At 45.6% G+C, this 14768-nt stretch overlaps 1 protein-coding gene across 1 annotated transcript in view; it reads left to right on the plus strand.

The window, feature by feature from the left end:
* LOC147717184 (inactive phospholipase C-like protein 2) overlaps positions 1-14768 on the plus strand; it is a 590450-nt gene that overhangs the window by 549851 nt on the left and 25831 nt on the right. The gene's annotated exons all lie outside the window — the stretch shown is intronic.

The following is a 14768-nucleotide window of genomic DNA, read 5'->3' on the forward strand; positions in this document are numbered from 1 at the left end:
TATACTTGTATTTTTACGCTCTGCCCGAATCTACTCACCTTCATTTCTTCTCGGTATTCGGCGCCGCCCCTCCCCGATCCACCGCAGCCTGTGCTGTTTGTGTGGAGGGAGTTCCAGGCAGGCGTAATACCAGTGCACCCTCACTTCCTGTGGCCCGAGTTTGGTGGCCATTTTGGGGGTAGCGCTCTAGTCTTCGGCACCTCCGGCTGCCTTAAAAGAACAACATGACACGTCCGCGCAGCGGGCGGGTGCAGCGGGTGCGACGGCGGCGTGCCGAAGGTGCGCCAAAGGAAAGCCCGTCTGCGCCCGTCCGCGCTCGGCCCGGGCTCAGGGCTACCCCCCCCTGGCCAATTTACTCCAGACAAGGCGGTTCATAGATACAGCAGGGACACACTTATAACGCTTGATCCTTTGGCAGGTAAGGCAACCTGCCCTCGACTAGCACCTTACATTAAATCTAAAGTTAACAATCCCTGTCCAAACTGTCTAACCTACCTGCCGTATATAAATCCACTCCCAATCAGTCTAGTAACAAAAGTAGACCAAGATTCTGCTAACAGCCATACACCATCTGGCGAGATATTACATCCAGTATTAGGGCGCAGATCTAGAGAAGAGCTGAGAAGTGGGTTACTAAATGTTAGGTCTCTTCCAAAACATGCCACCGAGATACAGCTCCTGATCGAATCCAGTAATCTGGATATCCTGTTCTTAACAGAAACCTGGACGGGGGCTGGTCTAGAGCTTGAACTAGGCCCGGCATGCCCAGAGGGGTATAAGATTCTCCATAACCCAAGGCCGAAGGAACGAGGGGGAGGAACGGGAATCATCTTCAGGGAGGAATTGAACATTGCCTTGTTGGACATAGACAAAACCTCCTGCGCAGAACTGTCTGGGATATCAATCAAACTCGACTCAGGTCACTGTCTCACTTGCCTAATCTGTTATAGGCCACCAGGGTTCATCAATGCTATGCAACAACAGGAACTAATCACAGTCATTAACAACCTGACACTCACCCATAGCAGAGTACTAGTACTGGGGGATTTCAACCTATGGACTAATGGCACTTTAGATACAGCCTATTACAACATCATACAATCCTGCGCTAACTTAGGACTAAAACAATGGGTAACTACTCCCACTCACAGGGAAGGAAACATCCTAGATCTAATCTTCGCTGAAGAAGATCTTATAGCCATGGGAAAAATCCAACCAGTGGGATGGTCAGACCACCATCTCATAATGTTTGATATCCACCCCCTGGGCAATATAGGTCCAGTAAATACACAGGTTGGAACTTTTATCAGCCGCGACTGGAAAGGATTACTAAAGAGGAAAGGAGAAAAGGAGACTGACCTCTTTCAGATGAAGACCATCTTTAAACCAGAAAATGACATTGCCACAAACGATTGCTTACTCTGTGACCATGTAACCAAGAAACTTAATTACATAGCTCCGCTGAAAGTAATCAGGAAAAGAGGTAACCCCTCCGCGCCCTGGTACACAGAAACATTGAAAGATCTTAAAAATGTCTGTAAAAGGGCAGAAAGACAATGGAGAAGAGGCTATGAAGAACAGAATAGACTACTTTGGAGGCTGACAATAACCCGATATAAGAAAGAGATTGCCACAGCCAAAGCAGAATACTTTGCTGCCTTTATCCTAAAAATTTCTAACAAATCACGCGATATCTTTAAAATTGTGAAAGATCTGTCCCACCCTGCTTGCACCAACAGCAATATCAAGCCTTCACAGGAATTATGTGATGGTTTGGCTTCCTTCTTTCAGGAAAAAATCTCCAAACTCATAGAAAGCATGTATGTATGTATGTATGTATGTATAAACTATTTTGTAGCGCGCTACGTTACTTGAGAGTATCCTGGCGCGAGGGGAAAGGTGGGAAACAGAACCACAGAGAAAACAACTTATGTTAAACTCTTGAATAAGTGTGTTTTAAAATTTTTCTTAAATACCGCCACAGTTTGGGAGGAACGCAGATAAAGAGGTAGAGCGTTCCACGCCCTGGCCACAATCACAGAGATTGACTGGCCACCAAGTCTGGCACGTTTGAAACGGGGAAGGAACAGTTTCAGCTGCGTAGATGATCTAAGAGAGCGTGTTGGCACATAACAAATAAATCTCTTTCTCAAATAGACGGGGCCTTGATCGTGAATGGCTCTGAACGCCAGCACCAGAGATTTAAACAGGATGCGCTGCGCAACCGGGAGCCAATGAATAGAGCTCATCTCAGCACGTACGCTCTTCCATCTGGGGATGTTAAAAATCAGACGGACGGCCGCGTACTGGATGATTTGCAGGCGTTTCACCAGGTAGGCCGGAATACCGCTGAACAAAGCATTCGCGTAGTCCAGCCTTGCCAGTATAAGAGCTCGGGCAACCGTCTCCTTAGCCTCTTTAGGGAGCAGAGGAAAAAACTTGCGGGGCATTTTCAGAGTGGCAAAGCAGGTGCCTGTCAGCTTTTTTATATGCTCCTCAAATCTGAGATCCTCTGCAAACCAGATGCCCAGGTTTTTTGCCGGTCTTCCCATCTCTTTCGGGCTAGGGATGGCATGGAGGCTGCCCCCCCCCTCCATAGTGCAGCACCAAAGCAGCATGGATAATGGAAAGAAGAATGAAGAAATGGATGAACACCTAGTACCAGGGGCTATCCTGGATACATTTTTTACCCCCGCAGAACAAGAGTTCGCGCAATTAGCCCACAATGTAACATCTGGATCCCCATTGGATCCTCTACCCCATAAAATAGTTAAAGAATTTGGGGCTGAATTCTTTCCTGTACTCCGCCAGCTATGTGTCCAATCCCTCGGCACAGGCATTGTGCCGAGGGAGTGGAAACAGGCAGTTGTCACACCCCTGCTAAAGAAATCTAATCTGGACCCCAATTGCCATAAGAACTACCGACCTATCTCACTCCTGCCGTACCCAGTTAAGATCATGGAACGGCTGGTCAGTAGGTCTTTGTCCCTCTTCCTGGAAACAAATAACATCCTTGAAGAGGAGCAATTCGGTTTCAGACCAGCCCATGGAACCGAGTCAGCATTACTGATGGTACTGGATGACAAAAAAAGTGCGCCAATGGAAAAAAGTGAATTCTGAGACCCTAGCCAAAGTCCTGCCCAAACACAAACAGAATTTTACAACCCTTCCTGATAGTACTGACCTAGACTCAAAGTATGACATGATAATAACCACCCTTAGGCAATCAATCGATGAGCTAGCTCCTGAAAAGACGCAAAAAGTAAAAGGTGCAGAGAAAGGAGCCCCCTGGTTCACCGAAGGCCTACGTGAACAAAAAAGAAAGCTTCGCTACCTCGAAAGATGCTGGAGGAAATCCAAAAAGGATACCGACAGAGAACTATATAGAGCATCGTTTCAATCATACAAAAAGCTTATTATATCAGCCAAGAAGGATTACTACGAGACACGTATTAACAACGCTACTAACATTCAGAGAGAGACCTTCCAAATCCTGAAAGAGCTGAGTAAGAAGGAAGAAAAGGCAGATATCCTGATTGACTGCGATACTTTTCAAGGATACTTCCTCGAAAAAGTAGCGACCATCTTGTCTGATATCAAGAAGGATAACCCAGTCCCCTACATCGAACAACTGCCTCACTCAAATTCTTCTATCCCTGTCTTCACCAGTTTCCCTGAAATCGATTCCACCATTCTGAGACAACTTGTAGTATCCACCAAATCAGGTTCCCCCGCCGATCCCTGCCCGCCCGACATCCTTCGGCTAACAATACCGATTCTAGAAGACCAGATTTTAGATCTCTTAAACACCTCACTAGCCACTGGATCATTACCATCTACCTTCAAAGAGGCACGCGTCAGACCCCTGATAAAAAAGCCTGGAGCTGACCCTACTAGCCTGAAGAACTACAGGCCAATCTCCCAACTGCCATTTCTGTCAAAGGTACTTGAACAGCACGTACTAAAATCTCTGTCTCCCTCCTGGAATCCCACCACTTTCTCCAGGAGCGGCAAGCTGGTTTTCGTGCCCACCATAGCACAGAACTAGTAATGCTGTCGGTACTGGATGAACTAAGATGCATGGCTGACAGTAAAAAGCCAAGCACCCTGATATTATTAGATCTTTCAGCGGCGTTTGATACTGTCAGCCATGCACTGCTCCTGGACAGACTGGCTAGGTTTGGGATAGGAGAGCAAGCCCTCAAATGGTTAACAGCTTTCTTGACAGGAAGGACGCAGAAGATCCAGCTGGCAGACCAGGTCTCAGATGTGGGCATGTTGGCCTGTGGAGTCCCGCAGGGATCAGCGCTCTCTCCGCTCTTATTTAATCTGTACCTACAACCCCTGATAGAGTCCCTGGCAAATATGAACTGCAAAGTCTTTAATTATGCCGACGATACTCAGCTGTTGCTGAGTATCGATAATACACCATCGGCTCAGTCCATGGCCCAAGACATACTACGTTTTACAGTGAACTGGATGTCGTCCAATTTGCTGAAAATCAATCCAGATAAAACGGAAGTTCTCGTAGTCTCAACCTCTACTTCCCCCTGGAATGATTTGTTTTGGCCACAAGAACTAGGACCCACTCCAAAACCATGCCCCAGCGTCAAGAGTCTTGGGATGAAAATCAACAAGGAACTCTCGATGGCAAACCAAGTATCCGCTGTAGTTGGTTCCTGCACCAACCTGATCAGGCAACTACGTAAACTCGCCCCCTTGCTCTCGAGGAATATGTTGCGAACCATTGTCTCAGCCACAATAGTGTCTAGAATAGACTATGGCAATGCGTTGTACCTCGGCCTTCCAAAAAATTCCATCAACCGTCTTCAGGTTATCCTGAATGACGCAGCACGTCTGATTTTTGGAGTGCCGAGGAGGACTCATGCCTCCCCCCTGCTCTACAGGCTACATTGGCTGCCTATAGTGCAGAGAGTCGAATTTAAGAGTATGTGTATCTGCCACAAAGCAATCCACGGACAGGCGCCAGCCTACATAAAAGAAAGGCTTGAAATATACGAACCTAAGCGCGCCCTGCGATCGTCCGGATCTTTTCTGCTATCCTGTCCACGTTTCAAGTTAACAACAAAAGGAGGCAGATCCTTTTCAGTGCAGGCTCCCACCATCTGGAATAAGCTACCGGAGGCACTTCGCAGAGAATCTAATCTCCTCCTTTTTAGGAAGTCCTTGAAAACCTTACTCTTTAAAGACGCTTTCCCATCTCAATAGTCGGCTATTAGAACAGACACCTCTATATTCTTATTTCATCTTTGTTGCTGTACTTGGTCAGTAGCGCTTTGAGACCTGTCGGTGAGTTGGCGCGATACAAAACCCAGTTACAAATTACAAATTACAAATTACCTGAGAATGAGGGCGGACAGGGGAGAATCAGCAATTCTGATTCTGCTTGACCTGTCCGCCGCATTCGATACGGTGAGCCACGACATCCTGCTGACTAGGTTGAAAACCTTTGGAGTACAGGGTATGGCACTTGACTGGCTCCGCTCTTATCTGTCAGATAGATGGCAGGCAGTGGCATTGCCCCCGTATCAGTCTGAGTTCGCTATGGTCCACATGGGGTCCCTCAGGGGTCTGCGATTAGCCCGATCCTTTTTAATGTTTATATGCAGCCCCTGATGGCCATCATCAAGGCTCACGGCATTAGCGTGATCAACTATGCGGATGACACGCAGCTGATGATTTCCCTGGATGGTGCCCATGCAGAATCTCTTGAGACCTTCCACACCTGCATAATGAAAATGGCAACCTGGCTAAAAAGAAATTCACTACAGTTTAACAGCAGCAAAACTGAGATAATGCAATGCAAAGTGGGAAGAATAGCCAGAAACCTGCCTGTTGGCTTTTGGCCTCTAGACTCATGTGAACCATTGGCACCAGTAAAAACAGTGCGGAATCTGGGGGTCAGTCTCAATGACAACCTGAGTCTGGAGACCAACGTCAACAGACAGGTGAGCAGCTGCTTCGCCCTAATGCGGGGCCTTCGAAAGCTGCTGCCTTTACTTCCAGAACACACCAGAGCAACCGTGGTCAGAAGTACCATCCTCAGCCGCCTGGATTACTGCAACGCTCTGTTACTGGAATCTCCTGCCTATCTGATTTCCAGACTCCAGAGCATCCAGGCGGCAGCTGCAAAGATGGTGCTTTCTCGAGGACGTCGGTCCTCCACCTCCCTTGCTCTAGCTGAGTTGCACTGGCTGCCCGTTCATCAGAGGATCCGGTTCAAATCCTTGTGCACCGTCTTTAAGGCAGCGCATGGTTTGGGTCCTAAGCCCCTTCAGGCCAAATTCAAGTGGTATGAACCCACACGGACCCTCCGCTCCTCATCCACTAACCTCCTTAGTGTACCTAGGATTAGGAAAGCTACTCATGGTGGCAGAGCTTTTAGCATAGCTGCAGCTCATCTCTGGAATAGCCTTCCCTTGGCAATTAGGAAAACCAACAAACTGTTGCTCTTTCGCAAAAGGATAAAGACTTGGCTTTTCCCCAAAATTACACTTCCCTAGAGCTGTTCCACTCACTTGTCCCTTTGCTGTTCAGTTTCTTTAGTTGCACTTTTTTCAGCGCCAGGATGCCCGTAGGGTTGCAGCGCGCTTTAGAAATGACATAAATAAATAAATAAATAAATAAATGGTGGCAGACCTCCATCTCATTTAGGTTGATGGTTGCAGACTTCTATCTCATTTAGGTTGATGGTGGCAGACTTCTATCTCATTTAGGTTGATGGTAGCAGGCCTCCTTTTCGTTTAGTTTCATGGTGGCAGACATCCATCACAGTTAGGTTGATGGTGGCAGACCTCCATTTCATTTAGGTTGATTGTGGCAGACCTCATCTCATTTAGGTTGATGGTGGCAGACATCCATCTCATTTAGGTTGATGGTGGTAGACCTCGTATCTCATTCAGGTTGATGTGGCAGACCTCCTTTTCGTTTAGTTTCATGGTGGCAGACATTCATCACAGTTAGGTTGATTGTGGCAGACCTCCATCTCATTTAGGTTCATGGTGGCAGACCTCCATTTCATTTAGGTTGATGGTGGCAGACCTCCGTCTCATTTAGGTTGATGGCGGCAGACCTCTATCTCATTTAGGTTTATGTTGGCAGACCTCCATCTCATTTAGGTTGATGGTGGCAGACTTCTATCTCATTTAAGTTGATTGTGGCAGACCTCCTTTTCGTTTAGTTTCATGGTGGCAGACATCCATCACAGTTAGGTTGATGGTGGCAGACATCCATCACAGTTAGGTTGATGGTGGCAGACCTCCATTTCATTTAGGTTGATGGTGGCAGACCTCATCTCATTTAGGTTGATGGTGGCAGACCTCCATCTCATTTAGGTTAATGGCGGTAGACCTCTAGCTCATTTAGGTTGATGGTGGCAGACCTCCTTTTCGTTTAGTTGCATGGTGGCAGACATCCATCACAGTAAGGTTGATGGTGGCAGACCTCCATCTCATTTAGGTGGATGGTGGCAGACCTACATTTCATTTAGGTTGATGGTGGTAGACCTCTATCTTATTTAGGTTGATGGTGGCAGACCTCTATCTCATTTTGTCATAGCTCTTCTACGCTTGGTGGTAGATCTTCAGGTCTTCCTCATGGAATACTCTGTATTCGTGGTGAATTTCCATTTCTAGTGGTATTATGCAGTCCTTGGTTGTTCTAATAAGGCTGTTTGTGGCTGATCTCCAGGTTACAGGTCTAGATCTCAGGGTACTAGTGGAAGAGCACTAGTTGTTGCTGGTTTGTTACCATGTAATGATGGTGGAACTACAGGTTTTGGTGGCTGATATCTTTGAATTTGGGAGCCCAGGGGAGATGTATGGGGGAAGGTGGTAGATTGCAGCATGATACATATGTCTTGGTGTTGAATATTTCAAACTTACAGTCTTGGTCAAAAATCTCAGGGTCTTGATGCCTGAAATAAAGTCGAGATTTTAGGTCATCCTCGGCTTCCATGAACTAGCAGTTCTAAAGAAAAGTCTCTCAAAATGTGGTTTATAATTTATTATGCACTTAAATAAGAAGTTATTTGCACAATGATGTTGGGTTCCCCGGGACTTGCACAAAGATGCTGGGATCCACCAACAGATACCACCGAGTCTGCTTGTCGTTATGACACAGACTTTTGGAGTGGCCGGGTGAGGTAAGGGGTTTTGGAATAAGAACTGCGGACAGGGAGATCTGTGGAAGAGAAAAAGAGACCTGTTACTCTAACTCAATATGAAATCCTACCCTCTGCTGAAAATAGACATACCTGAAAAGGGAGTTGACTGGGCGGGTTAGGGGGTGCGTCTACTCAGCCCAAGGGGAACCAGGACTAATGCAGAATGGTGTTTAGATCCTAAATTCTTGAGGGCTTTTTAGGGCGGAATTTGTTTGTGGAGGTGACTCTCACAGTCTCTTTGAGTCCATAATTTACAGTGGTGGACCAGTTACACTGTAGCTTTGGAAAACCTTAGCACTTACGGTTATCTAAAGGGGGAGGGTTTTTGGACTCACAACGATTCTTAAGGTTCGCATCCAAAGTATAATGACCAGGGGTATGATGTAGTCTCACACCCGTTGCAACACACAGAGTTTAGTTCACTCTGAGTACCTAGGCTCACAATTCTCCCTTTTTGGTGCAGTCTTGTATTAATTCGTTTGAATGCAAAGAAAGTCTCCACAATCAGCACTCAAAATTAGTGGCAAAGAAGTTAGCACAGCAGAGCTTATTAGCTGCAGCAAAGAAATCAGCGCAACACAGCACTCAGTGACAATGTATCAGCAAAGAAGGTAGCACATCTCTGCCCACTATCTAGAATTCAACATGGGAGGCTAGCGTATCCATGCTCTTACCCCAGTGGACCAGACCACTCAGCGGTATACAGGAACGCTCTTTCCCTTCTGTCGTCCACAATATAACGAGCGCGTGGTCCAGAGCGTGGCTCCTTAAATATGGAAAGATCCATTCAAGATGGCTGACGTTCAAGGACTCTGGGATTTGTAGTCCCGTCACAGATTCACGCTGAAACTGTGCAAAGCTACAAAAATGAACAAGTATCAAGCTAACACCGCCCAGTAACAACACACCTCCTAGGTTAGAACATATTCACAGAGGTGCTACCCGGCACCAGCAGCAGGCCCGCCCTTTCCCTGAGGCTGAAGATCAATGCAGCTCACCGCAGAAATGGTGGGGGAGACAGAGTGGCCCTAGAACCGCAAGATGTCAATGTGATCCTGACAGTTATAATCATTTTAATCCCCTTTCTTCTATTAAGCGTGCACTCTCCCTTGTGAAGCATGAAGTTTACCCTCTGTTGAACAAGGCATTGTTTGCTGTTCTTCACAAACCTCATCTCTTGCAACTGCCGCGAGGCCCCTGGAGACTGACATTTGTTTCCTCTGGGACTGAAACTCATGATGTATTGTTTACAGTGCACGAGGAAGCTGAAAGAACATGGATTATTGCATTTAACTGCTTATTCCTGGCTGATTGCACGTGACTCTGGGGCTTCCAGCGAGCTGCTCTTATTGTGGCTTTGAAAAAATATGACAACTCCCAAAGAGAAACCCATTGGTGATGACAACTCAGGACTGCAACTGAGGCCAGCTGAAGGCCTGATATCCTATAGCAATGCAGACGACTAGGAGGGTTACCGCCACTCCACTACCCTAGTGGCGGGGTAAATCCCAGAAAAAACATTGAGCCAGAAGGAAGGCCTGTTTCCAAACATTGCATGTGATTTTATTAGGAAAGGCGTCTGAGTGGGCGATTGTTTTTAAATAGGACAGTGTGAAATTCTAATTCAGCTCTTGGAACCTGGCAAAATTCGCTATTTACCATTGTACTGAAACTGTGCAGTATGATTTCCGAAGTTAAGTATGTGTAGGGAAGTTAGCCTATGTTTTTTCATGGAAAATTCTCCTGAAAAGGTAGGTTTTCATATTTTTATTCTAAGCAAAAAATGAAAAAAAAACGACAGTTTTTTTAGCTTTGTTGTGTTTCTGCTCTGCAAATGATTTTTTCTGTCCTTTTATTTTGCAATTGATTTAAAAACAGCAGAAGTGAAATCATTTTACAAAAATTGTTTGATTTTGACCAGAAGTTTACGAACTTTGCTGAAGTGAAGTCCCCTCTACCCCAATCTTGTAAAAGGGAGGTAAATAGAAAAGACCAGAGAGGCGAGCTGAAAGAGGAAAAGAAAGGAGAGATAGTGATAGACAATGGAAGGAGGAATAGAATGTCTGACAATTAAAAGGTTTGGGTAAAGTATCAGATAGTGAAGTAGTGTGGCTCACTGGTTAGAGGCGGCAGACCCGAGAGCAGAGGACGGCCCAGGACCAGGGTTCGATTCCCGGCGCTGCAGGTTTCTGGACCAGGGTCAGCGGACTCGATAATTCTCTCGCCTCGGTGCCCACTCTGATCAGCGATCACACTCGGCAACTCTGGGCATTAGCTTGCCTCATCTTCACTAACAGCCCCACCAGACTGCCGGGGATGCCTGGTCTCACCCTGGAGATACCCATTAAGGGACCATCTCTCAGGGAAGCCAGGAAGGGTTTCGCAGCAGTCGAAGCGCCTTGGGACCCTACGGGTAAGTAGTGCGCTATATAAATGCCTATACATTTACACACACAGATAAATAACACACGAAGGGGGCTAGAAATGGGTGAGACGGAAAGACAGAAAAATGAAACGGGCGATATAGTGACTTAAGTAGCTATTTATTGTGGAAGGAATTTCCTCATTAATCTCAAGGGGTGTAGGGGGAAGGTAAAGGGTAAGGCTGCCCCCCACTCAATCACAAATAATCAAAATGTAGCCCTACCTCAACCAACACAACATCCAGTTTCTAGACCAAAACACGGGTAAACGATCACGCTGTCTGTTTCTATACCCTAGGTGTGTATAATAACACTACTCCTCAGGCCAGGATGTCTCAATTAATAAACATCAAGCCAAAACAATATGAAAACACACAGGCCAACACTTACTGGAAGCAGAAAAGTGTAGAGAATAGAGAGAGTGTATGCCTCACGGTCGTAACACCTGAGGGGGTTGCCGGTTTAGCAATGCCCGGTATACCCACTTCTCATCATTGGTCACTCTCTCTAAGTGAAGATAGAAAAGTGCACACAAACATATATAAGTGCACAAAGTGAGAATAGTAGTGAAAGACAGTGAGTGAATCTGGACAATACTGTGACAACATGTATACATACAAAGACCCCAAGACTACCAAACAAACAGAAAGGTCTTGCTGGCTGTTTCTCCTTTATTCTGGTGCTGCAAGTCCTTCCGTTAAAAATGGTTAATTATATACCATACTCCTTTCTTTTCAAGCCGACATGTTTCGTTGCTATAGTTTCAGCAACTTCATCAGGGCGTGAAAGGGGTTCACTATTCTCGAACTTCACATCAAACTGTTTAGACAAGGACCTTATGGTTGCCCAGTCATTGCATACCAGCAACCATCCAATAGACACCGTGTCACGTGATCACGTGTCCGACAGTGACTCGTCTTGGTTAGAGCCACTAATGCCGAGTCCCTCCGGCACTCCCGTCGAGAAATTTCCTCATTCAATCTTTCAGTGATGCTTTAACCTGTGCTTTTCCAATCTCAAGCAGATTTTCTTGTGTTGATAAGTGGTGGTCCCTTGATTTGAACCACATTAAAAAACAGATTCACAATTTAGCCCCCAGTGTTTTTGAAGCACAAGCCAGCCCTTACAATGGGCTGCTCCAAACACAAAGTAAAATTCTGCCCAAACCCAAAACTTTAGGGCTCTTATTGGAGCATAACTGGAGTATGGACACAAGAATCAGCTGGTGGCGAGGAATCCACATTATTCATGGAAACCTATAACGCTTAGGTAGATTAATGTAGATTAACCCAACATCTTCGTCATCATATATCTAGATTAAAAACAATATATAATTATTAAATGACAAATTGACTTCCTGGATGGTCTCAAGAACACCAAGGGCCAAGCGCTCTATGCTCAATTTAACCCTTACTTTCCATCTGTGTCCAGAAGAATCTTCAATCAATGCGCTTTTCAATATCCCCCACCCTACAAATTACTTCTTTTCAATAGGTGACATGCCATACATCCGCCATCTCTTAAATATTTGGATACAACTCGTGCTTACTCATCAAGTCTTAAGGTCAGCTTCATTAGAAGGAGAAGGTCATCTTTTCTCTGCCCATGCTCCTAACATTGAACCGGGCCCCCACCCCTTTCCCCATCACCGAAGGGACCATTCTTTCTAAAGCTGGCTGCTAGCTCAGAATAGCCTTCAATGGTCAATGCATATATAGGACTTTATTCCTCAGTCCAGACGGTCTTATTTAGAGGCGTTGGGCTGTCATGTGCTTTCATTGAAAGTGTATCTTCTTCTACAGCAGCGTAAAAAACTTATACTGGGAGAGGGCAGTGTTTTTTGGCTAGTTCTGATGAGCTGTCATTTTGCAAATTTGCAAATCCTTCATCTTCTGAAGGGTACCTCCCCGGCGCTATTAGACGTGAGTCGCATGCTTTGTCCAATGGTCGACTGTACTCAACAGATGGAGCTGGCGCTCTTTAGTGCTGTCCAGCAGCCGTAAAATCTGTGAGCATGAAATAAATTTGAGACAGTGATATCCACTCCTGCATAATGTTTATCGAACAGCATGGCTGCCATAATGCAGGGGTTACGGCCTGCTAGTTGCCACTGGTAACGTTTACAATTGCTCATTGAACCCATCATTTTGCAGCAGCCACCATTTGAAATTCAGAAATGGAAAATCTCAAAATTGCTCCTCGACGCCCAACGCTGTTTGTCGTCTCGTGGATTCCAAGGGGAAAGGCTCATCTCGGAAGCCCACCATCGCGCAGCAGCATTCGGTTGTAAATCAGGCCAAAAAGCTCAGAATTGCTGGTATGAAGACTAAAAACCCAAGATTGTCCATGATATTGTGGGTGAAAGGAGAAAAGTGCCACATTACTCACAGAAACCCATCATCCCACAGCACAGCTCGAATGGCCAGCCAATGGAGACGCTCACAACTGTTCTTAGAAGCCTGTCACTGTTCATGGTCTTAGGGATGCGAAGCCGAAAAGGGAAGAATTGCTGGTATGAAAACTAGAAACACATTACGAGTCATGGTCTTATGGATGAAAGTAGGAAAGTGTAGATTAGCTCCTAGAAACCCTTCCTAGTGCCGCAGGGTTTTCAGTGGTCCCAAGAGAAAAAGTCAGACCTGTTCTTAAAAACTGCCATTGTTCACGGCCTTATGACTGTAAGCGGAAAAGTGTAGAGTTGCCAATAGAAAATCTTTATCGTGCTGCACTGTTCATGAGGGTACCAAGAGGGGGAAACTGACAGTTGCTCTTAGAAACCTATTGTTCATTCGCTTTTCAGTACCAACTGGAAAAGCTCAGAATTGTGCCAAAAAACCTAGTGTGGCTCATGGTGTTATGGAATTGGTCCTAGAAAGCATTTATCTTACTGCACCGCTCATAGGGGTATCAAGTGGACAAGCTTATAGTTGCTCTTAGAAATCGATTCTTGTTTATGGTCTTTTGTGCACCTACGAGAAAACATCTGCATTGCTCGTAAACTGTTTTGTGGTTCATGGTGTTAGGGACTTGCCTACTGAAAGCATTTATCTTGCTGCACCGTTATAATAAGATTTCCACATTTGTGAAGAGCAAACGTATCAACCCTTAGGGTTTCCAGGCGCCGGGGGCCGTCGGGGAGATTAAGGGCCAGATGTAGGTAATCTCAATTTACCTATTCTTAAATACCGAATTTTACCGATTCAGTATTTAAGAATAGGTAAATGGGATGTAGATAATTTTTCGGTAAAAATTACAGAATCAGTGAGATTCGGTAATTAAGAATCGGTATTTACCGATTTCGGTAAATACCGATTCAGTAATTTCCATTCATTCCTATGGGCCTTAATGCCCATAGGAATGAATGGAAATTACCGATTCGGTAAATACCGAATCGGTAAATACCGAATCGGTAATAGGGGGAACCCTTTCAAGGGTGGCAGGGTGTCACATTGAAACCCTGTTGCACCCCTGAATAGTGCATGGGTGCACATGTGGCACACATACATGCCCTAAGGCCATGTATGTCTGCCACATGGAACTGAATAAAAAGCAAAAAAATGCTTTTTTAACGGTTTTAGATATTTACCACCAACTTGTAGTTGGTGGTAAGTAACGAATCCTTACAGGTGAAAAGCACTCACTTGAGTGCTTCCTACATTTCAGATTCGGTAATTTACCGCATCGATATTTAAGAATTCGGTAATTTACCGAATTCTTAAATACCAATTCAGTAAATTACTGAATCTGAAATGTAGCCACCTACATCCCAAATGCCTAATACCGGTCTGTAACGGCCGAAATTCTGTAATTTCGGCCGTTACCGACCGGTATTAGGGTTCCTACATCTGGCCCTATGTGAGCTTTTGTACAGAGTCACATGATGCTGAGCTGAGCTGCCGCCAGTACCGGAGATTGAATTAGGAGCCCCTGCGCTCTGGAGTCAGCTGCTCTGGCCGCTGTGCCATACCTCTCCCAGGGGTGTCCATTGCTCTAAAAGACTATCGCTGTTCATGGTCTTATAGATGCAGATTGGGAAATCTTACAGTTGCTCTTAGAAACCTATTGTCGTTTATGGCCTCTTGTGCATCTACTAGAAAACCTCAGAATAGTTCATAATAAATGTTGTTCTTGGTCTTATGGAGAAAAGTATAAAAATGCCC

This window comes from Lissotriton vulgaris, chromosome 5 (assembly GCF_964263255.1).
Source record: "Lissotriton vulgaris chromosome 5, aLisVul1.2, whole genome shotgun sequence".
Taxonomy (NCBI): domain Eukaryota; kingdom Metazoa; phylum Chordata; class Amphibia; order Caudata; family Salamandridae; genus Lissotriton; species Lissotriton vulgaris.